Source organism: Mytilinidion resinicola, assembly GCF_010093595.1.
Source record: "Mytilinidion resinicola strain CBS 304.34 unplaced genomic scaffold BDZ99scaffold_11, whole genome shotgun sequence".
Taxonomy (NCBI): domain Eukaryota; kingdom Fungi; phylum Ascomycota; class Dothideomycetes; order Mytilinidiales; family Mytilinidiaceae; genus Mytilinidion; species Mytilinidion resinicola.
This window is the reverse complement of record NW_022985447.1, coordinates 1,304,886-1,310,903: the sequence shown is the minus strand read 5'-3', so window position 1 is coordinate 1,310,903 and position 6,018 is coordinate 1,304,886.

Genomic DNA, 6,018 nt, shown 5'->3' with positions numbered 1-6,018 from the left:
ACCTAATACTTATAGACTGGCTCGGCAATACCGACGCAGATAATTAGAAACTAGAAACTAATATTATGTTTAGCAACTATAGATACTTTAAGTTAGCACTTTAGATAACCTTTAGAAACACCGATAAGAAACGGACAGCGGAACAGAAAATAGCAGTTCTAAAGCAGAAGGGCTTAACCAGCCGCTATACTTTAGAATTTATGCAAATCGCGTCCAAGCTATTATAGGGAGATAAAGCTCTGTAAGCATAGTACTATAGAGGTCTTAAAAAAGATATTAAGGATAAAATCGCCCGAGGTAAAAGGCCTCTAATACTTTATAAACTTAAGGAAATAGTAATATAAATCGACAGTTAATAATATAAGCGACGACTAGAACAGGCAGATAAAAGAGGACTTTATTCTTACGCCTAACTAGCCAGACCAAAGCTAAGAGTAACTAACCGCAACTATAGAAATTATATAGAAATTAATATTGTAAAACAATATAATAACTAGAAGGGTAAACTAATTACTAATAAAGAAAGGTAAGGAAGAAAATATAACAGCGCGTGCCTATTATACGGAGAACAGGGATACTTTGCGAACAAGTGCTCCAGGAACACCCGAATAGCAGTAGTTATAGCAAAGCCGAATATAGACCGCTATAATTCCATATTATAGACCGCGTGCTATAATAATAACTGCTTTACCTATTAGTTAGATAAGCAGGCAATAGGGTACTATTTAATATAGAGGGCAAAGGGACGTACTATTACTATAATAAGGAACGAAGAGTATAATAGCAACCCTATAGACAACTACTACGCCGATATAGAAGTTAAAAGTATAGAAATTAACTACCTGTTAAAAACGGATAAGGCGTTCCAGATAATTAAACTATAATTAAAACCCTAAACCAACGTACCCGAGCTACTAGATAACAGCGAAGCCGAGTTACTAAACACGGAAGTATAGGTCGACAGAGTTATAGCTATATATAAATAAAGCGCAAAAGAGATTCTTGCACGCCTTAATAAGGGACGAGAAGCGCAAGAAGCTAAAAACGCCACAGCGGGCGCAGAACCTAGAGCACCAGCTAGTTACTAATTCCTAAGAGCTATAGGAAGAGTTACCGGACAACTTATTAAGGAAGAAAGTGCGAAAATAGCCGCCACCTGTCTAATAACAACCGCTATTAACATAAAAACACGCGCAAGGTTAGATATATTAAAAGGCAAGAGCATAAATATCTGGAATAAACTAAACAACAAATTACCTGTTAAGGATAGTAAGGAATACTATAATAGTAACGAAGACCGAGAACTAGAAGACTAGTCTAGTAATAGAGAAATTAGTATTAGGCTAGAGTAAGAACTGCTAAAGCTATACAGGAGGCAAACTAAAATTAAGATTTATAGAGCTTTACACCCTATTAGTAAAATAGGCGTCTATAATAAGGAAGATAAACGGCTAGATAGAAACTACCTACTTTATAGACAGATATTTTAGGTATTATATATTAAGGATAAATATAATAAGCACGTAATATATAAAAAATATTAAGGATAGTACCTATATCGGACAAGATATTATATTATTACGCAACTAGTACTGTTTAAAGAAATAGAACACTATATTATAGGTAAGAAAGACGAACTTATAGAAGTAGCTACTATAGTTCTAAACCCTTAGTACCTAATAGAATATAGAAAGGGTAAAAACTGGCGGATATACTACTAGGACTTATATCTAGTATATTACGAAATAAAACATGCAAACTATTAGCTATAAGAACAGCTAAAAAACAAGCAGGCGCTTAAGCAATAGAACGGCTAGAGCAGCTAAAAACAAGGTCCTATAGAGCAGCTAAAGATAAAGGAATATAAACTGCAACTATTGCCACTCTAGTAGGAAAAGCCTATATTATAGAGAAAGGAAGGAACCCGGCAACGCAGCCTAACTCTATTCCTATTTAGAACTATAGACACGTAATTCTATCGGTTAAAATTAGTAGGAACCCGGCGAGAGCACTGCTAAACAGTAGCGCGTAAGGAAATTTTATATCCTATAACTTTATTAGGAGAAACCGGATCCCTTAGCAATAGAAAAATAGACCCTATAGACTATATATAGTAGATAGCACACCTGTGCAATATAGCAACGGGCAGGTAACTATAGAAACTCGACCAGGCGTTATATAGATTAAAAAACACAGAGAAACTATTAGTATAGATATAACCGATATAGCAAAATATAATATAACCTTAGGTATACTATAGCTAAAGCAGCACAACTCCTAAGTTAACTAGAAGTCTAGTAAAGTAAAGATCTAATCGGAAAGCGGACTAAAAGGCACCCTGCAACAGGATAAGCCTAAGTAAAAACAAGATATTAACACAGATACTGTAAGAGGTAAAGAAGCCTAAGAAGAAGATAGGGCAGCAAGCTAACAGTAGCCTAGACCCCTAAGCAGCCGGCAGCTAGCCGAAGCAGTAAAAGTACTAGTTGTGCTAGAAGAATATAATAAATTTAAAGGAATTTTTATAGAAAAGGTTTAGAATATATTACTAAAGCACTAACCTTAGGATTACTATATTCCCCTAGTACTAGGCGAATAACCGCAGTTTAAACCAATCTACTTACTAGCCTAGAGCGAGCTGGAAGTGCTGGAAGAATACCTGGAAAAGAACCTAAAGCGAGGATTTATTAGACTATTAGAATTGCCCGCAGGTTACCCCGTAATATTTGTTCCGAAACTAAATAGTAAGCTACGCCTTTATATAAACTATAGATAATTAAACAAGATTATAATTAAAAACCGCTATCTATTACTTTTAATTTCTAAACTTAAAGACTAACTGTATAAGGCCAAGTACTTTATAAAAATAGACCTACGCGAAGGGTACTATTTAATTAGGATAAGAGAAGGAGAAGAGTAGAAGACGGCTTTTAGAACTCGATACGGACACTTTAAGTATATAGTAATGCTATTCGGGCTTACTAACGCGCCAGCAATATTCTAGGCAGTAGTTAACTTAGCGTTAAGAGGCTACCTAAATCGGTTTATAGTAGTATACCTCGATAATATCCTTATATACTTAGAAATGCTAAATAAATACAAAATATACGTGTAAAAGGTACTTAAAAGACTTAAAGAATATAACCTTATAGTAAACCCGGATAAGTATAAGTTCTATAGATAGAAAGTTAGATTCCTAGGATATATTATTAGTCCAGGATAGATTAAAATAGAAGAAGGCAAGGTGTCCTCTATCTAAAAATAGCTAGAACCCGTAAACTTAAAGGAACTATAGTTGTTCCTAGGGTTAGCTAATTACTATAGGCAGTTTATTAAGGGCTACTTAAAAATTACAGAGCTATTAATAGAACTTACTAGAAAGGATATTAAATACAGATAGACCCTAAACGCGTAGAGCGCATTTAATAAACTAAAGGTATAGTTTGCTTTAAAACTAGTATTAGCAATCTTTAATCTATAGAAACCAGTTACTATTAAAAGCAATATATTAGATAAAGCATTAGGAGCGATACTTAACTAACTAGATAAATAAGGGAAGTTGTATCCTATAGTATTCTACTTACGGAAGCTAAGCCTAGCTAAGCTAAACTATAATATCTATAATAAGGAACTACTAGCTATAGTGGAAGCATTTAGTTAATAGAAAGTTTACCTTAAAAAAGCAGTATATATAATACAGGTATATATAGACTATAAAAATCTAATATACTTTACTATAACTAAGGAGTTAAATAGAAGATAAGTAAAATAGTTAGAAAAACTAGGAACCTTTAATTTCAGGATTATATACCGAAAAGAATCTAAAAACGCTTATATAGATACACTTAGCAGAAGGCTAGACTATATAGAAGGAGCCGGAAAGACTAGGTAATCTATACTTAGGGAAAGAAGCCTAGGAACCCTTAAATTTAACCACGTATAAGCAGCAGCTGCTTACAGGTCCGAGGACAATAAATAGTACAGATAAATTAAGGCAGCACAGAAGGTAGATTAGGAAAGCCGGGATTTAGCAGGTTATAACTAGCAAAGTTTGCGCCTAGAACCTATAAACTAAAAACGCGGAGAAATCTAGGACGGTATTATTACCTTACAGGACAAGATATTTGTACCTAAAACCTTATAAAAAGAGCTTATTAAGGAATTCTATACTACACCAGTATATAGGCACTAGGGAGTGGAAAAGATATAGAAAAGAATTGTAAGGATATTCTATTTCCCTAAACTTCGGAAACTAACAGAGAAAATTGTATACAGATATAAATATGCAAAAAATAAGTCGGTATAATATACACTGTATAGACTAATAAAGAGTTCCTCTATACTAGAAAAGGTATAGAAATCTATTATATAGGACTTTATAGTTAAGCTACTATAGTCTATTAAACCTATAACAGGTATAAAGTATAACGTAATATTAGTAGTTACGGATAGACTAACTAAATATATATACTTTATCCTATACTAAAAAGCATTAACAGCAGAAAATCTAGCCTACACTTTTTTAAAGTATGTTATTAGCAACTATAGGCTACCCTAGGAGATAATTTCAGACTAAAATAAGCTTTTTATATCGAAATTCTGGCAGACCTTTACCGCATAACTAGGGACAAAGCATAGGCTTTCTACAGCGTTTTACCCTTAAACGGACGGGTAAACGGAAAGGCTTAATTAGACTTTAGAACAGTACCTATAATGCTATATTAATTACAGGCAGGATAATTAGGTATTACTACTACTAATAGCCTAGTTCGCCTATAACAGCGTATTTATAGAAGTAATAAAGGTATTACCCTTTTTTATAAACTATAGTTTCGATCTAGAGGCGTATTAAAAACCCCGGCTTAATAGTATAAGGGCCTAGAGGGCACTGCTATTAGTCGAAAATATTAAAGAGCTATAAAGGCAGCTCTTAATAGATATCTAATTCCTAACGCTAAGGTTAGTAAAATATTACAACTAACACCGGAGTATTGCACTAACCTTTAAAAGGGGAGATAAAGTCTACCTACTTCGCAAAAATATTAAGATAAAATAACTAAGTATAAAGTTAGACTATGTTAAGATTGGACTATTTAAAATATAAAATGTTATTAGCCTAGTAAATTACAAGCTTAGGCTACCTAACAGGATAAAAATACACCCGGTTTTCTATATATTGCTACTAAAACCCGCACCATTAAACGCTAAGCTAGAAAATAATATAGAGGTCGACAATAATAATAAATATAAGGTTAAGCAAATCCTGGATTCCCGACAGCACGGTCAGCAAATAGAGTACCTAATTAAGTGGAAAGAATACAGCACCTCCGAGAACATATAGGAACCGGTTAAGAGTTTAGCGAACTATTAGGAACTCCTGCAGCAGTTTCACCGCTAGAATCCGGAACAGCCTAGAAAAACGGCAACAGCGCACTGTCTAACTAGAAAGGATTAAAGAAACCCGAAGAAGGAATACCACTGCTATATAATTAGAATGTATAGCAATAGAATAGACGGCTGGCAGTGCCCAGCACACCCAGGAAGAAAGGAGAGTACCCGACAGCCCCCGAGGCAGAAGGCAAGCCTTCCTGCTCGGCACGCTCTCGTTCTTTCTGCTTAGCTTCTTTCCGATCCTCTTCTTCTATCTCTTCCAGAGTGGAAAAACCCCTGCGGAGCATGTTAGAATAACGCTGCTCCAGGAGCTTGCGCTGCTTGCGCAACCGATAATATTTGGCATACGCAGCCTCCTCCTCTTATTCCAGCTGCGCCACGGCGGTATCCAGCTTACAAACTACGGGACGTTAACGTAATCCACAAGTTAGTGGCCCGCACAAGCTAGTGGCCCACCCAACCACGCTACCGAGGCCAAATATTCCGAATTACTCCACCACGAACAAATATATTTGATGCAGCTACATACTAGCTAGCTGCCTGCCGCCTAGGGCACGTACGTGCATTGTGTTCTGTTGATTCGCACATGCTGCACCTAGGTTTTGCTCGCTGTGGCCGCTCGGCCGG